Source organism: Columba livia, unplaced genomic scaffold (assembly GCF_036013475.1).
Source record: "Columba livia isolate bColLiv1 breed racing homer unplaced genomic scaffold, bColLiv1.pat.W.v2 Scaffold_85, whole genome shotgun sequence".
Taxonomy (NCBI): domain Eukaryota; kingdom Metazoa; phylum Chordata; class Aves; order Columbiformes; family Columbidae; genus Columba; species Columba livia.
Genome location: NW_027043813.1, coordinates 106,809 through 120,779, shown reverse-complemented (window position 1 = coordinate 120,779; position 13,971 = coordinate 106,809). Strand labels below are relative to the sequence as shown.

Here is a 13,971-nt window from a genome sequence, read left to right as displayed (position 1 = left end):
GGCCACTTCCCAGATGCTCTCCTGCTCTCCACCCTCCCAACCTCTTGCACACCCCCAGCCTCGGTGCTGCAGGAAAAAGAGACAACCTCACGGCTCCGGGAGGCCCGCACTCGCAGCAACAGCCACACCACAGCTGCAGTAAGCAACACCGCTTTAGCCACCCCTGCCAAACACGGTGCTAGGCCAGCTGCCACTAACAAGAGTCAACTCCGTCCCAGCCAGAGCAAGTCCGCAGAGGCAGTGGCACCTAGCCCACCCCGGGCAGAAGGCAAGATGCAGGATGCCGAAAAACCAAGAGAATCAAGCCCTGTTCACTTGTCCTCACCACTAGCAGGACCCTGGCTGTGACTCCAGATGATTTGTGCGCTTACCGTCTGTCACCCTCCTCAAGTGACCAGTGTGGCCAAGTCTCTGTACGGATCCCTGGGGGACTGTGCCCTGGAAGGAATCCAGTCCAGCAGCACCAACGGGCACGTTCAAACGCAGCTTGCGACAAGGCCCTTCCTCTGCTTAGGAGCGCCGTCCTCCGGGCTTGCCTCTGCAGATGTCTTTTGCTCAACAGTGCCCATCCTTGGCAGAACCTTTGGCTTCTGCTTCTCACCTAGGCGTCGAAAGAGAAGCTTTGAAGTGAGAACCAAACAGGTTGCCACTAACCTTGCACTCTGTCCCCAGGGGAAAGTCGCTAACGCTGTCCCTCTTCAACACACCCGAGCCCAGATTTTAAACCACTCTTTTTTTTTTCGGAATAAAACCCAACAAGTGGGTGAGGGAGGTGACACTTAGGGCCAAGGCAGGAAGGAAGGAAGGAAGGACGGAAGAGTTTGCATCTGGTTTGCGCCCCAGAGTCTCCCGTGGGTGGGCCTGGGCCGGTTGTTCCATTTGGGTGACGCTTGCTCCCAGGCCCCGAGCAGGTAGCTGTCAGCAGCGGGAGGTCTTGGGCTCTGTCAGGCGAGGGGTGGGGTGGGCGTGGGGGGGGATGTGTTTGGGCGGGGGGCAGGTGGGGTTGTAGCGGGGCTGGAGGTGGTGTGCAGAGGGGTAGGAAGGGGGGAAGAGGGGAGGGGGGTATGCTCTTTGCTCTGGGAAAGCGATGACAAGACAGGTCCAGATTCTTCAAGTGCGTAGGAGCTGTGATTTATTTGTAGTTGTTTGTGAAACAGATGTGAAAAACTGGTCAATGACTTGGGCTTCTGCTCAGATTGGTAGCTAATGCAACAGCTGCTTTTGCTGTTTGACAGGGGTTTTTTGTTAATAATTCTTAAATTCCAGTCTTAGAGAGCGAGACTAGAGAAGCTCTTCAGGATACCTACAATGTGACCACGTGCTGGCAGGAGTGGTTCATCGAGGCTCTGCTCATCTCAGTGACCCATTCATATTACAGGTAACAGGAACTAATGTTTAACTCTATTTGTCTACTCTTATATGGTATCTGTTATGCGGCATGCATGTAATAACTCTTCTGAAATAGTGTGTCGGTCTTAGCTGTGTATGTTGTTTGCCATACGAGGCCAGTATGACAGGATTTTAAGGCTGCAGAGAGTTCTTTGTACTCTCTCTTTAATCGAGCTTGAGCTTCTCACCTGCTCCAATTGAAACAAAACAAAAAACCCCAAACCTAACAAAACCAGACAAACAAATCCAACCAACAAACCAAGCAAAAATAAACCAAAACCAAAACCAAAAGCCTCTGTTTTTGAAATGATTTGGCTGCTGGAGAGCTTATTTTCCAGAATTATTTTCCAGCTGAGGTATTTAGTTCTTTCTCCTACTGTTCATGAGACAAGCCTGGAGTCGGTTTTGTCTAATCAATTCTTTGACAGGCAGTTGTGAAGGAGTGAAACGAGAGCTGTGGCTGCCAGTTCTCATCGAAGGTCTGCAGGGCACGTGTGCCTGCTGCCCTCTGCTCAGTGCCAGTGAGTGCAAGGGGCTGTGCCAGTGCGAGCTGAGTTATAGGAGTCAAGTGCAGAGCTTATTACACATTATTACCTTACACATAATATCTCACAGCCCATCTCACAGCCCATCTTCACCAATGTTCACGTGTCCTTTCTGTGCATTGACCAGTAAAGGTGGGGAAGACCTCCTCTTTTTTTTTTTTTTTTTAAATATGCACAGGTTTCCTCATATGTGGCTTTGAGATTTCAGCAAGTACTTGCTGGCTACGTGTCGTGACATCTCTTTTCTGAGAGGGAAAACGGAAAATGAATTTGCCAGCAGTTGTGTTGCCCCTGATCTGTGGAAAATGAGTCAGGCATCCAGTGAAGGACACTTTTGTCCCAGTTTGTGTATTTGTCAAAGCACTTGGAGTAGGAGAAGACTAAGAGATCCAGGTGACTTGCCAGTCAGTGGGAGAGGTTTTGTAGTCACCAAGTAGATGCAGGACTAAGACCTTGAATTTCTTATGTCACATGCTTATATAATGAGGTTTGGTTTCAGCTGCTATCCTGTGCTGTGATTATTGTCATAATTGTGCATATTAGCATTATATTAACTCAATTACGTTGCGTGCTGAAAGGATGCTGTAGGAAAGACTTAACTACCATTAGATCTGTCGACTGTCTTCACAGCAAACGTGTTTTCCTCTAAGCCGGGGGTGTCAAACTCATTTTCACTGGGGGGCACATCAGCCTCGCGGTTGCCTTCAAAGGGCCAAACGTAATTTTAGGACTCTAGAAATGCGACTACTCCTACATTTATACAGTCCTAAAATTGCATTTGCTACAAATGAGTTTGACACCCCTGCACTAAACATACTTTCTGAAGAGGCTGCAAAGCGCTTTTTGCATTTTGGCAAAACTTGTGGATCTTTCAACAGGACAAAGCCCCTTTCTCGCTGACAGAATGGAGAACGTGCTGATGAAGCAAAGGGGAGAAATGGATGGGCTACAAAGGTAATGCCTCTGTCAAAAGAAAACCTTATCCATCTGTTTGGGCTTTTAATAAGTACCTCGGAGTGTCAGGACACGACCCTGTGTGCTCACAGCAGCTTGTGTAGTTGTCGTGTTAACGTCACAGGGTCTGAAAATGAATTCAGTCGTGATGTCTTTTTATTTGTCCTTTCAGCTTTCTAATTTGTAACATTCTTGAGTGCGATGCTATAGGAAAGACACATGTGAACAGCTTTTAATTTCCTCAGAGTATCCAGTTGCTGCAGAGGGTAACTTACAATGTTCAGGTCTTTTGTGCTGGTGCCAACGTCAATGAATTAATTTCATTTCTAATGCATCATGTGTAAGTGTGCACTCAGTTACCTTCTCTCATGGGAAACACCTGGCTAAGTTTCTAAACTTTCTGAAGGCCATTAGCATATTGCACTAACCTGGTCTCCAGAGTGACCTGTGGCATTTTTACTCCAAGCTAAACAGAGGTTTTTCTTAGCAAACCATGTTGTTACAGCCTGTCAAATGCAGTGGTTGTGGGACTTTCAGTGACTGGATATTAACTGGCCTCTTAGCCCACCTGCATATCCCAGGGAGCTGTCAAAGAGAAGACCCAGGGGAAAAGTCATGCTCGTCATTAGGAACAGACTTATGTTACATTAAAATGACTTTTGTGCAAGGGTCCTTGTAAGAGATCTAGTGACTCTTAAAAGCACCTGCAATAAAGGACCTTTGATAGTGCTGGTCTCTGATAGACCTTTTTTTTTTTTTTTTCCCCCAGATGTGCTCAGTTAAAAACTGCCCACACTATGGGGATTGCAATCTGAATTTTGCTTGGCTTGGCAGAATGGTGTCTAGTTAAAAAACAAAACAATACCACACTCCCCTCCCCACCGCCACGGCAACAAAATAGAGTCCCCCAAGCACCCCACCCTCAACCCCCAAATTCTGGTAACTAATTTCTGGATGCTTTAATTAAAAGTCTTTGTTTGACTTCCTGGACTTTTCAGTCAAACCACAGAAGATGAGGTAATGATACCATGTTTAGGACTCCTGGCGAATCTCCGTCATCACAACTTACCTGTTCAAGCTAAGATGAAATCTTTGGTAAGAGTTTTGTTTTTGTGGCACGACCCTGGCTTGAGGGCAAGAGAGTTACTGGACTCTGGGGAATTGCCTTAGTATTTCTTATGCTCGTTTTTGTGGGACCAATAACCCTGACCTGTTTGTTCTCCAGAGTTGGTGGTTGTTTCTCCTGTATTGGAGAAAATAACCAGTAGAACAGGCGGTTGGGTGTTCTCTTTCCTTCTCTACGTTTCTGTGTTGTTGCGCTAGCTTGTGTTAGGCATTCAGTTTCTGCAGCTGTTCTCTGCAAACGAAGGATGAATTTAAAATTTGAGCATTCTTCCTTTGACAGTCTAAATGTTGTTAACACATGAGGACTGTAGTTGGTTTTCTGGTAAGCTGCCTGAACTTTGACCGACAAAGATCTCAGTCTATTAAAGGATAGATCAAGACAATGTCACTGATGTTGGTGTCAGGCCAGGACCCTTGAATACTCATACACATCCATGTCTGAGCTGCTCAGTTCGTCTCTCTGCTTGGAGTGGTGCCAAGGGGAGTTATGGTTCAATTCAGAAATGCAAGTTAATCTACATGGCACTGAATGTGACACTGTTTACCTTGGGAGAAAGGAGAGGGAAGGAGTAGGAGGAACTCTTGTCATCTCTGCCCACTGAGGAGAGAAGGAAGGGGGGTCATTGTTCAGTGGTTCTTTTCTATTGGAGACATAAGCAAAATTACCTTCTCATCTTTCTTTAAAATAATGATGGCGTTTATTGGCTTATTCTTTTTTTCCGTGTTTCCTTATACAAGTTCAACACAGACTTTATTCATTGACATCCACACCAGTGTGGTGCACTAGAAGACTAAAGTAGATAACCTAGAGAACGTTGCGCTCTGACGCCAGGGGGAAGTCGGTAACGCCATCCCTCTGCAACACACCCCTGAGCCCAGATTTTAAACTGCTCTTCTCCCTTTAAAAAAAAAAAAAAAAAAAAAAAAAAAAAATCAAGCGGGTGAGGGAGGTGACACTTAGGGCCTAGAGCACACCACCAAGCAGGTGTCCCTGGTGGCCAAAGGCTGGTACCAGACTCTGTCACCCAGTCTGCTTCCAAAACAGCTCCTTGGGAAAGAAGAAGCAACCTGTCATTCCTTTCATTTTTGGGGACTCCATGCGAAGAGCAGCTGCAGACAAATGTTTCTTTCCTTTCTCTGCAGACTTCTGAAGGTGTTCCAGAGAGGATCTTCAGAATATTGAAGGATTCAATATACACTTACGACAAGCCAAATCAAGGACTGATAACAAACCTCCGCTACCCGGTAATGAAACCAAAGGCTTCACAAAGAAGCCAAGGGTTCCAGTCAGGAAAGGATGACATCTATGCAGGTGAGAAACATAGCCCTGCCTTAGTGGTTTTGGGCTTATTTTTTTTTTTTTTTTAAAACGAATGCATTGCCAGGTGTGAGGTGAATAGTTGCTACGTGTCCTCTGAGACCAGCTTGCATGGGCAGCAGTTCAATGTCCTTCTCCTTCACGTTCACTGGAAAACTGTTATCCCCAGCTTGCAGTTCCACACCCTCATCCACTACAAATTTGCAAGTTAACATTGCGAGAGACGCTGAAGGCAAAGCAGGACATTGCCCACAGCTCGCTCCTTCGTGGGTGTTGGTGCTTCCAGGCTAGGGAAGGCTGAGGGCCTGGGTTAGGGACCGATTAAGCAATCTGGACATCCATAAATCCATGGCTCCAGGTGGGATGCACCCGCGGGTGCTGAGGGAGCTGGCTGATCATTGCTAGGCCACTCTCCGTCACCTTTGCTAAGTCATGGGAAACGGGAGGGGTGCCTGAGGGCTGGAGGAAAGCAAATGTCATTCCAGTCTTCAAAAAGGGCAAGAAGGAGGACCCGGGTAACTATGGACCGGTCAGCCTCACCTCCATCCCTGGGAAACTGATGGAACGACTTATCCTTGGTGCCATCTCAAGGCATATCAGGGATAAGGGGGTCATTAGGGGCAGTCAACGTGGCTTCACCAAAGGGAAGTCGTGCTTGACCAACCTCATAGACTTTTATGAGGACATAACCGGGTGGACAGATGATGGTAAAGCAGTGGATGTGGTCTGTCTTGATTTCAGTGAAGCGTTTGACACGGTCTCCCACAGCATCCTCCCAGCTAAACTGAGGAAGTGTGGTCTGGACGATCGGGTAGCGATGTGGACTGTGAACTGGCTGAAGGAAAGAAGCCAGAGAGTCGTGATCGACGGGGCAGAGTCTAGTTGGAGGCCTGTGGAGTCCCTCAAGGGTCGGTACTGGGGCCAGTACTATTCAATATATTCATCAATGACTTGGATGAGGGAATAGAGTGACTGTCAGCAAGTTTGCTGATGACACCAAGCTGGGAGGAGTGGCTGACACGCCAGAAGGCTGTGCTGCCATCCAGCGAGAGCTGGACAGGCTGGAGAGTTGGGCGGGGAAAACATGAATGAACTATAACAAGCGCAAGTGTAGAGTCTTGCATCTGGGCAAGAAGAACCCCAGGTACTAGTATAAGTCGGGGAATGACCTGTCAGAGAGCAGTGAAAGGGACCTGGGGGTCCCGGTGGACGGCACGATGACCATGAGCCAGCACTGTGCCCTTGTGGCCAAGAAGGCCAATGACATCCTGGGGTGTATTAGAAGGGGGGTAGTTAGTAGGTTGAAAGAGGTTCTCCTGCCCCTCTACTCTACCCTGGTGAGACCGCATCTGGAATATTGTGTCCAGTTCTGGGCCCCTCAGTTCAAGAAGGACAGGGAACTGCTGGAGAGAGTCCAGTGCAGGGCGACAAAGTTGATTAAGGGAGTGGAGCATCTCCCTACTGAGGAAAGGCTGAGGGAGCTGGGTCTCTTTAGTTTGGAGAAGAGGAGACTGAGGGGTGACCTCATTAATGTTTGTAAATATGTAAAGGGTGAGTGTCACGAGGATGGAGCCAGGCTCTTCTCACTGACAACCAATGATAAGACATGGGGCAATGGGTACAAACTGCAACACAGGAGGTTCCACTTAAATAGGAGAAGAAACTTCTTCTCAGTGAGGCTGGCAGAGCACTGGAACGGGCTGCCCAGGGAGGCTGAGGAGTCTCCTCCTCTGGAGACATTCAAAAGCCACCTGGACACATTCCTGTGTAACCTCATCTAGGTGTTCCTGCTCTGGCGGGGGGATTGGACTAGACGATCTTCTGAGGTCCCTTCCAATCCCTAACATTCTGTGATTCTGTGATTCATAGTCTGATACCTCTCAATCCTTTCCCCCGCTGAGCTCAGGTGCCAAACCAGTTGTAAAAACAACCTTCGTCCTTCAATAGCTCCTTGCAGGGCTGAGGCAGAGGCGAGAGAGCGAGGCAGGTGCGCGGGGGGGGGGCCGTGGGGGGTGGGGGTCTGTCGGTGGGAAAAGCGGGGATCGAACCAGGGACCCATTTGACCAATCCGCGGGTCCGGCGCCCTGGCCGCTCCGCCAGCGCGATCCCACGGCCGTGGAACGCACGGCGCCCCCTATAGGCCGCAGAGCGGCGTGCGCTGCCGCTAGGGCCGCGAGCAGGTAGCTGTCAGCAGCGGGAGGTCTTGGGCTCTGTCAGGCGAGGGGCGGGTGGGGGGGTGTGTGATTGGGCGGGGGGCAGGTGGGGTTGCAGCGTGGTGGTGGGAGGCAGCGAGTCGGTGGGTGCCCCCCGGCATGGGCCGAGCTTAGCGGGCGGGCGGAGGTTTGTAGGGGGAGCTGTGGCGTCCCCCGGCGGTGGGGATGGCGGTAGAGGAGCGGCCAGGTCGCGGGACGCTGGTCCGCAGGGCACCCACTTCCATCCCCACCCCGCCCACCGCCCCCCCGGCCTTTAGCCGCCGCGCAGGCCGCTCTGCGGCCTATAGGGGGCGCCGTGCGTTCCACGGCCGTGGGATCGCGCTGGCGGAGCGGCCAGGGCGCCGGACCCGCGGATTGGTCAAATGGGTCCCTGGTTCGATCCCCGCTTTTCCCACCGACAAACCGCCCCCCCCACGGCGCCCCCCACGGCGCCCCCCCCGTGCACCTGCCTCGCTCTCTCGCCTCTGCCTCAGCCCTGCAAGGAAGGAGCCCTTCGAGAAGGAATGTTGCTTTTGCAACTCAGCTGCCACCTCACCCAGCGAGGGGGGAAGGATTGACACACATCACACTGGGAATCCTTCCCACAAACCAACTCTCTTCCAACTCATGCTGCAATGCAAACTCATTCCTGCATTTCAAAAACAAGTGCAGCTAGAGGGAAGGCTAACCCAAGAGCCAGGAACCCACCTTTGCAATAGATCCAGCAGGGGAAGGGCCTTCTTAGCATGAGATGAATGAGTCCTGGAAACTGAGGCAGGCGGCGGGCAGTCCGGAAAGCCTGCAGTACCCAACCCCTGGGGAACAGGGCAGGGAATTTGCAGCTGGCATTTGTGGGGGCGTATAAGCTTTTTGCCCTATTGCGTGTGCCTACTTTTAGGTAGAACGGCCCGTTTCGCAAAAGCCTTAATAAAACGTGCTTTGCCGAGAGATCCTGCCTGAGCCTATTCTGTTGGCAAGATGATGGTTTCCTACAAGTCTGGGGGCTCGTCCGAGACTCGACGTCGTCATCTCGGGGGTCCCTGTCGCCAATGGACGGGAAGGCGTGCCCCGTTGATTTCAATGGCCTTCTGGATGGTCGGTGGGGATTCCAGGACGGACGGACAGACAGAAACTGCAGGGCTGTGGGGACGAAGGCGGATCCCCGCAAACCATAGGCGAAAGGAGAAAGGAAAAAGCGGGAAGCACGATACGAGCGAGCGGGCAACTTTGTGCGTGGACCAAGGTAAGAAAACAGACTGTTAAGTACTACCTTGGTGGTCGGGGGCATTCTGAGAGGAGGGACGAGGCGCAAGGAGAAGCCTCGAGACTCAGAATGGGAAATAGAAAGGAAAAATGGTGACATTCCTCCGTCCAGTCCTTTAGGGAGGATGTTAAGGTACCGGGGAAACGTGTGGTGTACAAAAAGGAAGGATAAATAGAAAATGATAAAGTATTGTGTTTTGTCTGGACAAAATAGCCCTTAATAGAGTGATATTCTGGCCAAAATACGGATCCAATGACAATTGGCTATGCAAAGATCTAAATTGGTATGTAAAAAAAACTGTAGGGCCTTTAAATCTTCCTCCACACCAGGGTGGGTGCGAGTCCCTCCCTTCCTGCAGTATGTTTTTGAGTGCAAAGTGTGTGGCCTGATCAGTGTAAAGTGCACATAAAAGCAGTGTTCGAGTCTCTCTTGAGAATGGGAAAATATCCTTTAGACATAAGCCGTTGACCAAGTCTGAGACTAGGATGGGATCCAGCCGCACCTAAACTCCTCTCTGAAGGAGATTAGAAAGCAAGGGGCTCCCTCTGAACCTCGTGACTCAACGGAAGCGTGTCTCTGAATTTTTTTAGTGATGGGAAATAAAACTCGGCATAGAGAAGGGGACACCCTTGGCCGAGGTATTGCAAAATTGGGAAAATACTTATGGTACAGCAAGGTTTTCAAGAAAAGCATGCAATGACCTTATATCGAGGAGACTGGCAAACTGTAACTAAAAAACACCTAGAAAACAGATGTCCTGGACAAATGAATTACTGGTACGTATAGGATGATTTGGCATATGACCACCATAAAGAGGATGGTCGAAAACGAGTATAAAAACCTAGAGAAAGAATTTTAGCTGCAGTTGGGAGTAATTTAACTAAGGTGCTTGCAGAGCTGGTCTCTGCTCTCTGTATCACCTCTTGATTACCTCCCCAACTGTCTTTCTTGTCCTTACTGCTTTTGCTGGGCTTTACCCTGGGATTGCTAAAGTTATTTTGCAGTGCAGCCAGCAGCAGATGTGCGTGCGTATGTGTGTGTAGGGGAGCAAGTGCGAAGGGGGGGATGTACATGTGAATGCCCTCCAGTGTTCCAGTGTTACACGGATGCACCCCCTGGCACTCTGGGGATTTGATTATGTGAGGAAATCAAACTCTGAAGGGAAGATGGGGATCGATGAGCATCATGATTTTCTAATTTTTTTTTTTTGGGGGGGGAGGGGGGGAGCGGCTAGAATCCATTCTGAGCCGATGTTATCCTGTTATTGAGAGAGTTGGTCTTTCCGGAAACATCATTTAAAAGAATGTGGAACTAACCCCACAGGCAGTGGGAGACTACCTGGCCCCAAGGTGATTCTAATTGAGATGATAATAATCAAACAAATGGAGATAATTGCCAAACGGTGGTTAAAAATCTGATAAAAGCTTTTGAGCTTTTGAGGAGATAAGAGTAAACTGAACTGAAGTGCAGGAATGTAGACAGAAGCCAGGGGAGCACCGACTGGGGAAGATTTTTGGAAAGCTTTGTGGACTGGTAGCAAGTGTGTTTGTGGATCTACGGAAGTATTTCCGAGAGCATGTGCCAGGTTGGCAGGAAGAATTTGCAAAAAATCTGAGTGTGGTCGTGTTTGTGTATGATGGTCGGGAACTGAAGCGAAAAGTTGAAGCAGACTGATTGGTTGCAAGTGAAAGACTGGAAGGGAAAAGAACAAAACAAAACCGCAGAAGATTTAGACCAAAGTCAGTGAAAAAAGTGAGAGAATGAGAGAAAATGGGATGCTATTATTGTGGAAATCTGGGATATTTACCCCTAGGGCGGCAACTGTTGGAAATGACTAAAGGAAGAAAACTCAATACACTTTGGAAAATCAGAGGGGCTGAAAATGTTTTTGGTGTTGTGGTGGCTTTTTTTATTGGTGGTTTTTTTTTGTTTGTTTGTTTGTTTGTTTGTTTTTTGTGGGGAAACGTTTAAATTGGAAAAGAGCATGTAATTGGTAAAGTAATGGTGGTAATTGGTAATGAGGTCTAGTTTTTAGCAGAAACAGAAGCTCCCATGTCCCTTCTAAATTCTCCCCTAAAAAGATCCAGAACTGAAGACGGAGTTGTAATAAATGGGGTAGCAGGGAGGAAGGAGAGACAATTATGAATAAATTCCTATTTGTGATAATAAGAATTAAAAGCGTATGGGGAAGGAATATATTAGGGGAAGATTCCCCAGCTTCTATATTAGAGAGAAACCTTTTACAGGCTCTGGGTGTGGAAACACAGTTACTGCCTGGGGGGTGACAAGGAGAAAATTTGAAAGATATTGTATTACCTGGAAGTTTGTGTTGGTTTTGGCTGGGCTGGAGTTAATTTTCTTTGTGGTACCTGGTATGGGACTATGTTTTTGATTGATGCTTAAAACAGTGTTGATAATACAGAGATGTTTTTGTTATTGTTGAGCAATGCTTGCACAGAGTGGAGGCCTGTTCTGCCTCTCACGCTGCTCCAGCAGCAAGTGGGCTGGGGGGGAAGCGACAAGCAGTGGCACACTGATCTAAGCTCTTAGACCCAGTGTCTCGAGGTTGGCCAGAGTGTGTGCAAGCTGCAGCAGCAACTGCTCTTCTGGTGGGAGAAAGCAGGAAATTAAACCCTGCTGCTTTCCTATGGAGAGGTGGCAATGGGCTGCACCTCTTCATAGATGGGTCTTCAAGGGTAATTCAGGGGAAGAGACACAATGGGTGTGCCATCGTTGAAGGTGTGAATGGTGAAATAAGAGAAACGGGAAGGTTGCCTAATAACTGGTCAGCTCAAACATGCCAGCCACAAGCCGTCAGTCAGGCACTGCAAATGTTAGAAGGAAAAGAAGGTACCATCCGTAATGGTTCTAGATACGCATTTGGAGAAGTGCACACCTTTGGGAAAATTTGGGAAGAATGGGGTCTAATTAATAGCAAAGGTAAAGAATTGGTTCATGAAGAACTAGTTGGACAAGTGTTATGGAATCTGATGTCACCAATAGAAGTGGCTGTAGTACATGTTAATGGACATCAGAGGGGCAACTCTTTTTGTGTCGGGGAAGTTGGTTAGCAGATGAAATGGCCTGAGAAGCAGCCTTAACTTATTTATTGCTTCAGGTTTTATCTCACGCCCGAGGTCCTGGCCCCACAAGAAATTCCAGTTTTCAATGAAAGATAAAAAGAAGTCCTCCAAGAGTTGGAAGCCAGGGAACAGAATGGGAAATGCGTACTCCCAGAGGGTAGAGAAATGTTAAATAAGCAAACCATGAGGAAGGTATTAGCAATTTTACATCAAGAGAGTTAATGAGGAAAACAAGTAATGGGTGCCATAGTGTTATAAAAATATGGGTGTACTGGAATTTATACTATAGCCAAGCAAATTTGTGAATGATGTGTGGTTTGTAAAAAAGTAAATGAAAAGGCACTTAGGAAGCAGCCTGCAGGAGGTTGAAGGCCAAGTTTATGACCCTTCCAAAATATACAAGTTGATTTCACAGAATTACCTGCAGTTGGCTGAATTAAAAACTTACTAGTGTTTGATCATCTTACCAGGTGGGGAGAAGCCTTCCCTCTTAGCACTGCCACGGGGGCAGTGGTAGCAAAAGCGAAATAACGGATGGACCCCCACGGTTTGAAACTAAGGATTTGTTTCTCAAAAACTGTATGCTCGGGTTGTCTTTTCTGTCTTCTCTCAGGCACCAAGGGCTTCTGGCACAAACTCTGCCTTTAGAGTCTGCAGCTCACAAGTTTCAGCCTGGACAGCAGGTCCTGGTCAAATCCTGGAAAGACGCTAAGCTTCAGCCAGATTGGGAAGGCGCATTTCAAGTTCTGCTGATCACCGAGACAGTGGTGCGACCAGCTGAGAAAGGGTGGACTCATTACACGTGGATTAAAGAGCCAATCAGACCTCCAAAGGACAGTGAGGAGTGGCAAGTACTGACAACTGACGACCCACTTCAACTAAAGATACAGAGATGAAAATGAAATGAAACTTTTGGGGATTACTAATCCTGTATTATGTAGAATTTACAAATGGGTTACTTAACGTGAACGTCACTGAAACTGAAGGTTCCCTAACAATTTGAGTAGACGCTTGCCAGATCCATAGGTGTGGGGATGTACAGAGCTAAAGGGAATTGAGTTATGAAAACAAACATGTGTCCAAGGGGACCGAGTCTAAGGATGATTTAAATAAGTGCATAGTTTTTGTTGCTGTCTCTCATTGCCCCTCCTGATACAGTGTTATCTGGACCACAGAGTTTGGGGGATGGACAGTGAGCAATGAATGGTTATAGAATGAAAAAGAAAACTTACCCTATCCAAAGGGCAATCTCTCCCGGGATGTGAGTCTCTGCAGTGCAACCCTTTGCTAATTACGCTACAGGGAGCAGATGATTCAGTAAGTGAGGTTTATGGATCACGAATAGACATTAGTAGAAAAGATGCCCTCGCCTCAGCCCCACCTGGCCCGGCACCAGACGCCCAAAGCCCTTGGCCTTTCCTCCTTGCCGCTCACCAGCCTGCGCTGCCTGCCGCCCGCTTGGCCCTCTTGCTCTTGCTTCCCCGGCCCCCGGCAGACACACAGCCAGGGACACCCAGGCAGCACAGCAGGAGGGGAGCCCTTTGGCCTGCTGCCCTCCTGCCCACCCCCAAGCCCACCCCAAATCATGCATGCGCCCAGAAACGCTGACCTGCACCACAAAGGCAGCAGCAGCAGCACCAGCAGCAAGGAACACCAGGCCTGTGGGCGCAGCTGGCCTACAGCAGGGGACGGCCCTTTGGCCACTTCCCGGATGCTCTCCTGCTCTCCACCCTCCCAACCTCTTGCACACCCCCAGCCTCGGCGCTGCAGGAAAAAGAGACAACCTCACGGCTCCGGGAGGCCCGCACTCGCAGCAACAGCCACACCACAGCTGCAGTAAGCAACACCGCTTTAGCCACCCCTGCCAAACACGGTGCTAGGCCAGCTGCCACTAACAAGAGTCAACTCCGTCCCAGCCAGAGCAAGTCCGCAGAGGCAGTGGCACCTAGCCCACCCTGGGCAGAAGGCAAGATGCAGGATGCCGAAAAACCAAGAGAATCAAGCCCTGTTCACTTGTCCTCACCACTAGCAGGACCCTGGCTGTGACTCCAGATGATTTGTGCGCTTACCGTCTGTCACCCTCCTCAAGTGACCAGTGTGG

At 49.0% G+C, this 13,971-nt stretch overlaps 1 long non-coding RNA gene across 1 annotated transcript; it reads left to right on the top strand.

Annotated features, from left to right (window-relative positions):
• Positions 1 to 377: 377 nt before the first annotated feature.
• LOC135578169 (uncharacterized) lies at positions 378 to 2,888 on the top strand. The gene is made up of 3 exons (XR_010469508.1): positions 378 to 627; positions 1,267 to 1,378; positions 2,813 to 2,888. It is a non-coding gene; the product is annotated as an uncharacterized LOC135578169 (long non-coding RNA).
• Positions 2,889 to 13,971: the final 11,083 nt, after the last annotated feature.